Here is a 14,159-nt window from a genome sequence, read left to right on the forward strand (position 1 = left end):
TTTCTATGTTTAGCCTTGTTGGGAATTCTGCGTTTGCTGTGTTTTTTTCCCAACACTCATGTTCCACTGCTTTGGGACATCCCAATGGTCTGAAGACTTGAAGCTGTGTCCGTCAGTGAACGAAAGCGAACTGGATTTTGGTCTTACCGTAACATCCTTTTCTCTGAGGTTCACTGACAGACAAAGCAACTGTCCCTCTTTGGACTGAGTTATATGTTCTTCTGACACTGCTTGTTACAAACCAGTCCTACAGCACGAAGTGATGGTAGACCCTCTAGGACTTCCCCAGGGGCATAACCAAAAAGGTTTCCACCTAGTCCTACTCCTGAAGAGAGACAGCATAAAGCCCAATGGTCTGAAGACTTGAAGCTGTGTCTGTCAGTGAACCTCAGAGAAAAGGATTTTACGATAAGACTAAAATCCAGGTTTTTTTCAAAATTTTCGGTCTTTTTTACCACCAAAAGAAAGCTCTATTTGTGTGAAAAAAATTTGATAAAAATTTCATTTGGGTAGTGTGTTGCATATCCGTGTAATTGTCATTCAAAGTGTGACAGCGCTGAAAGCTGAAAATTGGCCTGGGCAGAAAGGGGGTGAAAGTGCTCATTAGGCAAGCCTTTGCACATAAAAACAGGGATTTTTGGTTCACATATGCTTACTTGCCACTTTATTAGGTACACCTTGCTAGTACTGGGTTGGCCCCCTTTTGCCTTCAGAACTGCCTTAATTTTTCATGGCATAGTTTTAACAAAGTGTTGGAAACATTCCTCAGAGATTTTGGTCCAAATTGACATAATAGCATCACGCAGTTGCTGCATGATTTGTCAGTTGCACATCCATGATGCGAATCTCCCGTTCCACCACATCACAAATGTGCTCTATTGGATTAAGATCTGGTGACTGTGGAGGCCATTGGAGTACAGTGACCTCATTGTCAGGTTCAAGAAACCGGTGGTGAGATGATTTGAGCTTTGTGACATGGTGCATTATCCTGGTTGGAAGTAGTCATCAGAAGATGGGTACACTGTAGTCATAAAGAGATGGACGTGGTCAGCAACAATACTCAGGTAGGCCATGGTGTTTTCACAATGCTCATTTGTCACTAAGGGGCCCAAAGTGTGCCAAGAAAATATCCCCCACACAATTACATCACCACCACCAGCCTGAACCGTTGATACACGGCAGGATGGATCCATGGTTTCATGTTGTTTTTGCCAAATCCTGACCCTACCATCTGAATGTTGCAGCTGAAATCAAGACTCATCAGACCAGGAAAAGTTTTTACAATCTTCTATTGTCCAATTTTGGTGAGCCTGTGCAAGTTGTAGCCTTAAGCCTCGTACACACGCAACGATGATCGGCCGTCTTTTGTCCAGTAGTGTTGTGTTGGTTAAAATGTGCCTAGACTGCACACAAATTTTATCGGCCAACAAAAACCAACTTCAGAAGTGATGTCATGTTCTGGTGTACTTTACGTGTGTTTTTTCTTCTCTGAGCATGCCCAGTCTTGCTCATCTGATTTTTGTCTGCCGAAATCTGTACTGACTGATGAAAAATCGGCCGTTCTGTTGACGGCCAACAAAAATTTTATAGCATGCACACCAGATTTTGTTCGGCCGAAAAGTCGGAGTTGGTTGTCGGAAGCATCATACTAACAAGCCGAAAATTGGCCGATCGGACGTTGGCCGAAAATTCACGGCCAACTATCAATGCATGTGTACGAGGCATTAGTTTCCTGTTCTTAGCTGACCGGAGTGCCATCCGTTGTGGTCTTCTGTTGCTGTAGCCCATCTGATTTAAGGTTTGATGTGTTCTGCATGCAGAGATGGCATTCTGCAAACCTTGGTTGTATGAAGTGGTATTTGAGTTACTGTTACCTTTCTATTATCCTAAACCAGTCTGTCCATTCTCCTTGTGACATCAATGAGACATTTCTGTCCACACGACTGCCGCTCACTGGATATTTAATTCTCTGTAAAACCTAGAGATGGTTGTGCATGAAAATCCCAGTAGATGAGCAGTGTTTGAAATACTCCGATCAGCATGTCTGGCACCAACAACCATGCCACGTTCAAAGTCCCCTAAATCCCCTTTTGTCTCTATTCTGATGCTCGGTTTGAACTTATGCCCCATACACACATGCAGATTATCTGCAGACTTTTGTCTGCAGACTTACCAAAACCATATAATATGAGGTCAAACCTAAACACTTTCAATTTGTATGCAATCCGGCAGGCCCTTGCACTACATAGAAAAGGTAAGTCTGCAGATAATCTGCACGTGTGTATGGGGCATAAGACATGGTGAAGACAACCTGCTTAAGTGCCTAAATGCATTGAGTTGCTGCCATGTGATTGGTTGATTAGCAATTCGTGTTACCGAGCAATTGAACAGGTGTACCTAATAAAGTGGCTGGTGAGTGTATATACACTATTTTGTCAACACCTGCCTTTACACACACACACATGAACTTTATTGGCATCCCAGTCTTAGTCCGTAGGGTTCAATAATGAGTTGGCTCAACCTTTGCAGCTATAACAACTTCAACTCTTCTGGGAAGGCTGTCCATAAGGTTTAGGAGTGTGTCTATGGGCATGTTTGACCATTGTTTCCGAAGCGCATTTGTGAGGTAAGCCACTGACGTTGGACGAGAAGGCCTGGCTCGCAGTCTCCGATCTAATTTATCTCAAAGGTGTTCCTTCGGGTTGAGGTCAGGACTCTGTGCAGGCCAGTCAAGTTCCTCCACCCCAAACTCGGTCATTCATGTCTTTATGAACCTTGCTTGGTAAGGCAGGTGTCTGAATACTTTTGACAATATAGTGTGTGTGTGTGTGTGTATATATATATATATATATATTTGTGTGTGTGTAGTATCTCACAAAAGTGAGTACACCCCTCACAATTTTGTAAATATTTTATTATCTTTTCATGTGACAGCACAGAAGAAATGACACTTTGCTACAATGTAAAGTAGTGAGTGTACAGCTTGTATAACAGTGTAAATTTGCTGTCCCCTCAACACAGCAATTAATGTATAAACTGCTGGAAACATAAGTGATTACACCCCTAAGTGAAAATGTCCACATTGAGCCCAATTAGCCATTTTCTCAACCCGGTGTCATGTGACTCATTCGTGTAACAAGGTCTCAGGTGTGAACGGGGAGGTGTGTTAAATTTGGTGTTATCGCTCTCACTCTCTCATACTGGTCACTGGAAGTTCAACATGGCAGCTCATGCAAAGAATTCTCTGAGGATCTGAAAAAAGAATTGTTGCGCTATATAAAGATGGCTTAGGCTATAAGAAGATTGCCAAAACTCTGAAACTGAGTTGCAGCAAGGTGGCCAAGACCATACAGCAGTTTAACAGGACAGGTTCCACTCAGAACAGGCATCGCCATGGTCGACCAAAGAAGTTGAGTGCACCTGCCTCTGTATCATATCCAGAGGTTGTCTTTATGAAATAGATATATGAGTGCTACCAGCATTGCTGCAGAGGTTTAAGGGGTGGGGGGGTCAGCCTGTCAGTGCTCAGACCATACACCGCACACTGGATCAAATTGGCCTGCATGGTCATCCCAGAAGGAAGCGTCTTCTAAAGATGATGCAAAAGAAAGCCCACAAACTGTTTGCTGATTACAAGCAGACTAAGGACATGGATTACTGGAACCATGTCCTGTTGGCTGATGAGAACAATATAAACTTATTTGATTCAGTTGGTGTCAAGCATGTGTTGCGGTAACCAGGTGAGAAGTACAAAGACAAGTGTGTCTTGCCTACAGTCAAGCAGGGTGGTGGGAGTGTTATGGTCTGGGGCTGCATGAGTGCTGTTGACACTGGGGAGCTACAGTTCATTAAGGGAACAATAACTGCCAAAATGTATAGTGACATACTGAAGCAGAGCATGATCCCCTCCCTTCGGAGACTGGGCCGCAGGGCAGTATTCCAACATCATACCGACCCCAAATGCACCTAAAGAAGCTGAGGGTAAAGGTGATGGACTTGCCAAGCATGTCTCCAGACCAAAATCCTATTGAGCATCTGTAGGGCATTCTCAAACGGAAGGTGGAAGAGTGCAAGTTCTCTATCATCCACCAGCTCCGTGATGTCATCATGGAGGAGTGGGAGAGGACTCCAGTAGCAACCTGTGGAGCTCTGCTGAGCTCCATGCCCAAGAGGGTTAAATATTGACACTTCGGGGCCAATTTGGACATTTTCACTTAGGGGTGTACTCACTTTTTTTGCCAGCTGTTTAGACATTAATGACTGTGTGTTGAGTTATTTTGAGGGGACAGCAAATGTAAACTGTTATACAAGTTGTACACTCACTACTTTACATTGTAGCAAAGTGTCATTTGTTCAGTCTTACATGAAAAGATATAATAAAATATTTACAAAAATGTGAGGGGGGTACTCACTTTTGTGAGATACTGTGTGTGTGTGTGTATATATATATATATATATATATATATATATATATATATATTGGAAATTGTATGGGGGGGAGAATGGCCTGATTAAACCTTAGATATAATGGCACCTTCCCCTATGAAGTAAAGGTAGGAACAGTGGGTCCAGACATGCCGGATAGGCAGATCTGGGAGGAGGGGATTTAAATGTGCCTCTCAAAAAGTATCCAAAGAAACGTTATGTAAAAAAGTATCAAAAATGTATTGAGTATGTATATCATAAAAATTACATCATAGATATTACAAACATATATATATATATAATCATAATGATCACAAAAGTACAGTTATCCCAAAGGGGCATTGCGTGAGAAAATATGCTGCTGGAACTACGCGTTTCGCTGTGGATGCTTCGTCAGGGTCCAGCAAGTTTTATTTCACAGTAGGATTATACAAAGATATCAAGTCTAAAGATAAAGAATATAATAGTTAGGACATACAGAAAATACAATACAATAAGCGTTCCTGAGAAGTATTGTTAATCCTCAAGGTATTAATCAAAAAATATATATTTTTGATCACTTAATCACAAATTCTCGGTATATTCATATATATTATATCTTAGTACTCAAAGGGAATAGACATAAAATTCTAACCAATTATAAATATAAGCATTTGATGAGGGAAAAGGCAAAAAGAAAAGAGGAGGGGAATGAAGGAGGGAAAAGGAAAGGGGAGGGAAGGGAAAAGGAGTGAGAGAGTGAAACACTGTGTTGTCCAAAGGAGGGGGGGGGAGAGAGAAAATAGTCCCCAGGAGGTGTAGAATAACACCAGTGGGAACATCAATGGGAGGGGGAGGAAACATAGAGCCTGTAAGCCAGACCTACACTGGGACATTAAGCATTGGTATGAGTCTATCTGCCAATATAAAAATATAAATGAATATACCGAGAATTTGTGATTAAGTGACCTCAGGTGATACACAGAGAAGAAACAAATCCTCCTACATAGGTTGTACCTGTTTATTTCCAGTCATCTCTTCTCTTCATCTGTTCAAAGGCCAGAATTTATAAAGCTTGTCTGAGCTGTCAGAAAAAGGGGATGAAGAGCTGAAATGACACTCTGCAGAGCTCAGTGAAGAGAGCTCTGAGAGCTAATCGAAGGGAAGGGACAAAACCCCCTTCACACAGTAACAGAGCTGAGGCTGTCAATCAGCTTAAGCTCCCTTCTCTGCCACCTTTTTTCTCTTGGTGTCAGGAAAACTTGTCAGAAGTGATTCATGCTAATGGCAGAGGAATGAAGCAGCAGACAGAAATTACACTTAGTGCTCCTAATTGAGACAAGTACGCACTATAGAGGGATATGCTTTGTTCTTATTTCATGTCTGAGGTTTACAACCACTTTAAGACAAGTACCCACTTGGTATATTCAGATAGTTATATGTAAAGTCCCCCAATCCACTGTACCTCAAAATTAGATAAAAAAACTTTTCAGGTCAATTTCCACATTCAGACCCTTAGGTTGTTCCCCATCTAATTCATACACCTCCACCTTGTCTTATTTAGGGATATCTCATTATTTTTATTTATTCATCTCCAATGCCCCTTTATTGTATCAATACCACACCTTTTAATTGTTCTGGATCACAATTATGGCAGATACTATGGGGTTGATTTTCTAAAAGCAAATAGACTGTGCACTGTGCAATACATTTCCCCCAGAGCTTAGTGAATTTAGTATGTCTGCATATGGTGCTGAACCCTGTTGTAGTGACCTCTGGTGTAAAGCATCCAGTACCTTGCTGGCAGGGTGCTCTACATCAGCTGTGATAGGTGAAGTGTGGGCCTGAAATGGCCCTGCAGCATGGACTGATGAATGCCTCTGTGGGTGTGTGAAGCTGTGGCAGTCTTCTTTGGCATTATTTCATACGTTTTTGGAGCAGTGGCGGCTGGTGAAGTTTTAAGATGGGGGGGCGCAAGACCCCGCCCTTCCATTTTGACCCCTCCCATTTCTCAGAAGCCCCATCCCTTATCCCTTATAGACTCCACCCATTTTGTCCCCTGTATTTTGCTTGCGTGAACCAATTCTCCCAATATGAAGGAAAAGAAGGGGGAAGGTGTATGGCGCTGCCAAAATGTGCTGATGGTTCTGTATGTCCAAAAAAAGTGCTAAAAGTATATACGATATGAATCACCACTATGAATAATAATTAAAGTGTCAAGTGCATCATATGTGTATCACTAATAAATATGTGCAATACTGTAGGATATTCAACTCTGTGGATGATAAATACTTGTGCTAAAACTGTGAGGAAAGGTTGGTACAAAATTGGTGTAAATTGGTGTGTATACAGTTTGGTAAAAAAATTAAAAATAAATAAAGTATATAAAATATAAAAAATATAAAAAACAATTGGATCCACTTAAATCTACATCCGCCCAAGTGGAACGCACATCCGCCCTGTGGAATGCACGGCGTCCCGGAAGTGCGCTACTATTGCTATTCTTTCATGCCACTACCCTCTATTCGTTTGTGAGTACCTAATTTTTAATCTCTAATAAAGCATTTTAAAAGCGGTACTACTCTATGTGAGCCTTCTTCCCCCATATATCGGTACACCTTTGGACCCTAATACCAAGGACCCGGGTTTACAAGATTCGGGCAGATAATTGGACCACCCAACCACTTTGATGGTCAGTGGAGGAGACCCAGGATTATAGATTCAAGGCCTGACACCCCTGTAGGGGTATATAGCTCTGGTGAGTGCGGTCCAAGGGGTGCGGGGAGCACTGAATGGTCACCATATACCTGAGCACCTCCAATATTCATCATCAGAGCACCTGCACTCAAGTCACTTTTTGCCCTGTATTTTAGGGATAGTTTTTTTACCATTGTGGGGCTATCCTCCTTTCTTAGTTGTTACGGACTTATTTATACTTGCACTATTGCTGCCATAATATTTATATACCTACTGTGAACTTTATTTATGCCATACTTGATGCTTTGTATTTTACGATTATAAGGCTGTAGATTTAAGTGGATCCAATTGTTTTTTATATTTTTTATATTTTATATACTTTATTTATTTTTAATTTTTTTACCAAACTGTATACACACCAATTTACACCAATTTTGTACCAACCTTTCCTCACAGTTTTAGCACAAGTATTTATCATCCACAGAGTTGAATATCCTACAGTATTGCACATATTTATTAGTGATACACATATGATGCACTTGACACTTTAATTATTATTCATAGTGGTGATTCATATCGTATATACTTTTAACACTTTTTTTGGACATACAGAACCATCAGCACATTTTGGCAGCGCCATACACCTTCCCCCTTCTTTTCCTTCAATCTCACTATATTCTTAGGAATATAGTATAAAGGTAGGCTGCAGCCAATATCAAACACTAGAAATCTAAAATTATCCTAAGCGCGGATTTTCTACATTTCAATTCTCCCAATATATCACATATTAAGGGGTCCATCACTACTAGTATATCCCATAATAGGGAACAGGGGCCCTATTATGGGATATACTGTGAGAGACATCCTCTTATGGGATACATGGACTGAGAGTGGCACAAACCCCACAGTACAGACCCCCCCAGCACAAACCCCTCAGGCACAAACCCCACACAAACAACTCAAGCACAAACCCCACAGTACAGGCCCTCTAGCATAAACCTCTACAGTACAGGCCCCTAGCACAAACCCCACAGTACATGCCCCCTTCAATATAGTGACCAGTATAAATGCCCCCTTTCAATGTAGTGACCAGCATACATGTCCCCAATGCAGAGCTATGCGTGCGTGCCTCCAATGCAGTGACCACCAGTGTACATGTCCCCAATGCAGAGATATGCGTGCGTGCCTCCAATGGAGTGACCACCAGCGTACATGTCCCCAATGCAGAGCTATGCGTGCGTGCCTCCAGTGCAGCCAGTGACCACCAGTATACATGTCCCCCAAATGCAGAGCTATGCGCGTGTGCCTCCAGTGCAGCCAGTGACCACCAGTACACATGTCCCCCAATGCAGAGCTATGCGTGCGTGCCTCCAGTGCAGCCAGTGACCACCAGTGTACATGTCCCCCAATGCAGAGCTATGCGTGCGTGCCTCCAGTGCAGCCAGTGACCACCAGTATACGTCCCCCAATGCAGAGCTATGCGTGCGTGCCTCCAGTGCAGCCAGTGACCACCAGTATACGTCCCCCAAATGCAGAGCTATGCGTGCGTGCCTCCAGTGCAGCCAGTGACCACCAGTATACGTCCCCCAATGCAGAGCTATGCGTGCACCTACCTGGAGGCTGGAGCCCTGTGAGTCACGGCGGCTTCTCCCTCTCCTCTTCTCCGGTCTCCGCTCCGCTCTCTGCAATGCCGGTGCAGCCGTCACTCCCGCCGTGACCGTCCGTCCACCGCGTCCAGTGTCCTCTCCAGTCGGTGCGGCAGCGTAACTGACGCACGCTACGTCAGCGGGGTCAGCATGGGGCCATGGGATGTCCTGGATGATGATTGGTCCAGGCTGTAGACTGGACCAATCACAGCCAGGATATCAGGAAAGTGGGGGTGTCCAAGCGCAATGACTTGCGCCCATGTTACGCCCCCAGAAGGCAGCCAATCGGCGCCTCTTCTGGGTCGTAAACCCCCCCCCCCCATAGCCACCACATAGGCCGGTGTAGCGGCGAACACAATTTTTTTTTTCAAAACTTTATTTGTTCTTTTTGTAATTTTTTTTTCTTTTTTTTAGGGGTAGGGGAAGCGGCGCCCTGGCGCCCCCTATGCACGGGCCGCCACTGTTTTGGAGGCTTATGAGCAACTGGGTGGCATAGATCAGGTGCAGTATATGAAGAGTTACCCTGATACGTGTGTACCCGCCAATTTGTTCTAGTTCCAAAGTATGTTACTCTTCTGTGCCCCACACTGACACCATGCAGAATCCAGCCTGAATAAGCGCCATCCTGCCTCCAACCCTATCCGAGTGCAGTGATACCTACCTGCAGTGATAAGTGCATGGCCAGGCATGGTAAGTGTAATGGGGCATGCTGCAGTGTGTTTGGTATATTGAATGGTATACACAGCATGGAGTGCTAAGTTTATTGTGGTTAATGGTGCACAGTGCACTGGGGAAGCATGAAGTTGTGTGTTTAGTGTAATTGGGTTCTTTAGTGCTAAGTGTGCATTTTATACCTTTTTCTATTTGATTTAGGCCCCTTGTTCTTTTGAGACCCCACATTGTCTCAAATGGCTCCTATGTAAACTGTGTCAAAGAAAATTTAAATTTGTGTGTGCGCATAATTAGATATCTGAGACTGCAGCCTTAGGCATCAAGATCAGTTGTTAAACTGACACACGGGACTCTTCAATAGTGCTGGGGTTTGGTGACAAAGTCTGTCTACCAGAGCAGCAGTAAACACTTGCAGAACAATAGAACTGAAGCAGACAATTAATGTCGTCCCCACCCATCAAGGGCTTTCACCTGCCAACAAAAATGGGTTCATCAATCAATCTGGTCAGTGCTTTGTTTGTCTATAGCCTGTTTTGGACATTGTGCCTGACAATATGTTTCTTTTACCATCTAGCTAACTATGTAACAGTTCATATGTGTTCAGTTTTTTACTTTATTTCCTTAGAGAACGCATGAGTAATAATGATACATTTAAAGCAATAGGTACAGGTGGAATACATAATAAAGTGGACTTTGTGTCTCACAGGTCAAGTAATTTTGGAACCTGAGGTAAAAAGTATAGCTTCTGTCTTAGGTGCAAAGATATTTGTAATACGTGTTATTACTCACTGCGCATATCCCTTTTTAAAAAATACTGTGCTGAAAATAATATAATATATAATATAAAGTGCAATGTGTATTAGTGTAATCACTGTCCGTAGTAGGATATGACTAAAGGGTTGCTGCTGTGGACGACCTTGAGGTATAATATGGAATATTGGTAATATGTATGATATTACCCACAGCGCATATTCTTTTGAATAAATTATATAGTGAGACAATCTGTTGTCTCCTAATACCTATGTTAATTGCTGTGCACTTGTGTTTGCCTGTTAACCAAATTAAAGTGCAAGTGCTATGCTTAGTGTGACTTAACAGTCAGTGCAAAAATTTATATATATATACACATATGACATAAAAATATAAATATAACACAAATAATATTTCCAATATTGTATGTGCAAAATACTGCTAGTAAAAAGTGCAAATAAAAAGGAAAAAATTAAGTTTTGGTGCAACAATGTGTAAACAATGCAAGGTGAAAAGTTCAAAGGTTATTGATACCAGCTTGCATGCCCTTCAGTTTCAGAGGGGTGCTTCGGAAAAAGGAAGGTGCTGGCATTGTTCATATGCAACCCACTACTCAAAGTATGTTGGCTAACTTCCTGGTGGATTGGCAATAAAGCCTTTGAGCTGAGACCCTTATCCATGCAAAAGACTTGGGATACCCATGTGGGTAATACAACGTGACATGTATTTCCTCTACTTTGGAATGCAGGTGGAATGCAGAACCGCGTCCCTGTGTACGATCAGTTATTGTGGATCTACTGTCTTGTAAGTGCTTTTAATCATTATGCACAACTATTAAAATGTTGAAATACTACACTTTTGTTCTTCTTTATACTTCATGGCAAAAATCCAACTGGAGTAGTGATACTAATGGGGAAGTATCTATTGGCATGAGGGAGACCTCTCATTGATTGAACACGCGATTAATTCTACTTCTGGTGAGTAGGCATTTCACTTGCTGGTGGTGGAAGAACACTTATCACTGCTCACGATTCCTTGGAAGAGTTGGAGTATTATATATAATTACGTCACCTTCTTGGAGCACTTTGGTGTTGATGGACAAAAAAAAAATATATATTTTTCTTTTTTGTAATTTGATACACAAAATTATCATTAGAATATAATACTCAGTATTAGTGTTAGAGAGCGCGGTTTACCAAAAAGTAATATTTTAAACCAGCTGCTTCACTTTGTTTAATTTTTGTTTAATTTATCGATTTTGTATTCATTTTGTATTCACTTTGTATTAATTAAGTTTCACAGTGATTGTTTAATTAATCCAAGGTGTGCAGGTATAAAAGCACAGGTATAAAAGCATAATTTAAAAAGAAAGGGAACTATTAGTAAGAATTGCAGCCTATCATTATACTTAGCCTGATTCTGGCAGCAATAAAGAGAAGAATAAAGTATCCATCCCAAAGCTATTGTTCTCTCTGTCAGCCACACAGAATGCTTTATTTACTAGCTTGTTTGCAACTACAGTACTTTTAGTCTTCCATGCGCTGCAAATGCAACCTTGTGTTGGTGTTTAGAAGGAACACACTTGTTATGTCTTCCAACTTTAACCTTGCTCAATAATTTGTCACAAGCATTATCATATTGATCCCTACTGAGTCTGACACAGGTCACACCTTGGTCTTCATAATCAGTACCCACAGGCAATGTTGACGCTATAGCTGGAATGTTCTGAGGCACCAACTTGGATGCATATGTTTTGTCCCAGTAGTACAGTATATTAGACTCTGTTGCCTCACCCTGTCTTCACATACAAAGCAGAGCACACCACATCATATTTGTATGTAAACAGTCATTTGAATCAAGTCATCCCTAATTTGTTGCAGAACTCCCAGAGACTTGCAAGCGTGGCAAGTGATCCAACCAAGTAAACAATTGAAATATGATAATTCCCATATGAGGCTGGAATACTTGGACCCAATAATTCAGAATTTATCACTGACCATCTCTTCAGATATAAAAATGACTGAGACATAAGAAACTGTAATTCATGCTGAGTTACTTCAGCTGTAATTACTAGCTTAATGCTTCACCTGTAACCAAAGCATTGCAAATTACACAATTAAACCTAAAGATTATTAGGAAAAAAAATCTTTATTTCTCTCACAAACACAGTAGTCTCCAATAGAACTGTTTGTGTTTTCCACAGCAGCCAATCAAATTCTCCAATAAAAGATGGAGGTCAAAGTAGCAACTAGTCATATTAGTCTCTCATCATCTATAAGAATACTAGGCAGAGGTGTGATGAGGAGACCACTATACCACCGCTATACCATCTGTGTGCAATGATTGTGGTATAAACATACTTCCGGACGTTTGCAAGTGAATACAAGTTAGAATCCCTGCCTAAAATTTTACTGCTTACTGACCTTCAGGAAAAAGCTGGTTAACCTGGTTGTCTTATCCAGACTAATAGTTATTGCTCTAAAATGAATGGTAAAGCTGGCCATACACCAGTAGAATTTGGTGTTGTGGATAAGGCTCCTAAAAGGAGAAGTCCTCTTCTTGTTACTGATTCAATTATCAGAGGTGTTTCCTTAGGAAATTATGTGGAAGTGTCCAAGGAAGTTAGATGTTTACCTGGTGCTACTATTAGGAGAGATAAAAAGTGAATTTTAAATATTGTCAAAAAAGCTATTGGAGAGTGTAATTTTGATGTTGTTATGCACATTGGAACAAACAATTTTTACCAGAATACTATGCGTTCTGTGCATAAAGATTTTCAGAATTTGGCCCAGCTTCTTACCAGTTAGGGTGTACTCTTATATTCCAGAGGTCTCACCTTTTCATAAAGGACAACAAGGGAAAATACTTTGTATAGCAGAGATCAATGTTGGTTAAAGAATTTGGTGCAAAGCTGAAGGTTTTGATTAGGTTAGTCATGATGCTATCAAAACCAATCAGACATTGAGCTGTACAAAAGAGATGGTCTTCATCCCTAACACAAGCTTCCTATTACTTAATGCAGGAGTTTTTTGGACACGCATTTAAACTGAGAAATGGGGGCAGAGATGTAATTGATGAGGAGCATTTCTGTCCCCAGCAGGTTAAAAAAGTGTTTGTTTTGCTAAGAACTGGTCTGATGGGGTAGTTACTTCATTTAAAGTTTCTGGTGCTAAAAAAAAAACATTAGATAGCAGTGTTTGCCACGTCATGTGCACTAATGCTCATACATTAGATAACAAGCTTGGACCTTGTTGCATTTACAGAGACATAGTTCAAGGATTTAAATCACTGGGAACAGCCAGGGTATACACTATACCAGTGGTGGGCGGTGCGTTGGGGGCGCAGGGGTGCCGCCCCCCTTATCTATGCGTCCGGCCCCCTAATCTGCATGCGGGGCGCCGGACGCATGGAGTTCAATGGGGCTTTTTTTTTAGTCACCTGATTAGAGCCAGAGGCTCTAATAGGCTTCAGCAAAGGGTGGACCTGGGGCACAGAGCAGTGCGCCCCGAGCCCACCCATTGTGTGACAACAGAGAATGAAAATTCTCTATTGTCATACGGATCCTCCTCCCTGCCAATCAGGAAGCGGGTCCGATATGCGATTCCTGTTTGGCCGAAAGGCAAACCCCATGCCATTGGCCGAGGAGGAGGCGGGAGGACTCGAGGAGATGCCGGGGGACTGAAGAGAAGCCGCCGCTACAGGTAAGTGCACTGGTCTCGGGGGGGGGGGGCTTGGCACGCTGTTCACTCTGCATTGAAAGGGGGCACGCGGGCATCTGTGCATTGAAAGGGGGCACGCGGGCATCTGTGCATTGAAAGGGGGCACACTGGCATCTGTGCATTGAAAGGGGGCACGCTGGCATCTCTGCATTGAAAGGGGGCACGCGGGCATCTGTGCATTGAAAGGCGGCACGCTGGCATCTGTGCATTGAAAGGGGGCACGCTGGCATCTCTGCATTGAATGGGGGCACGCTGGCATCTGTGCATTGAA

The sequence above is a fragment of the Pelophylax lessonae genome, assembly GCF_965119305.1.
Source record: "Pelophylax lessonae genome assembly, chromosome: 2".
Lineage (NCBI taxonomy): Eukaryota > Metazoa > Chordata > Amphibia > Anura > Ranidae > Pelophylax > Pelophylax lessonae.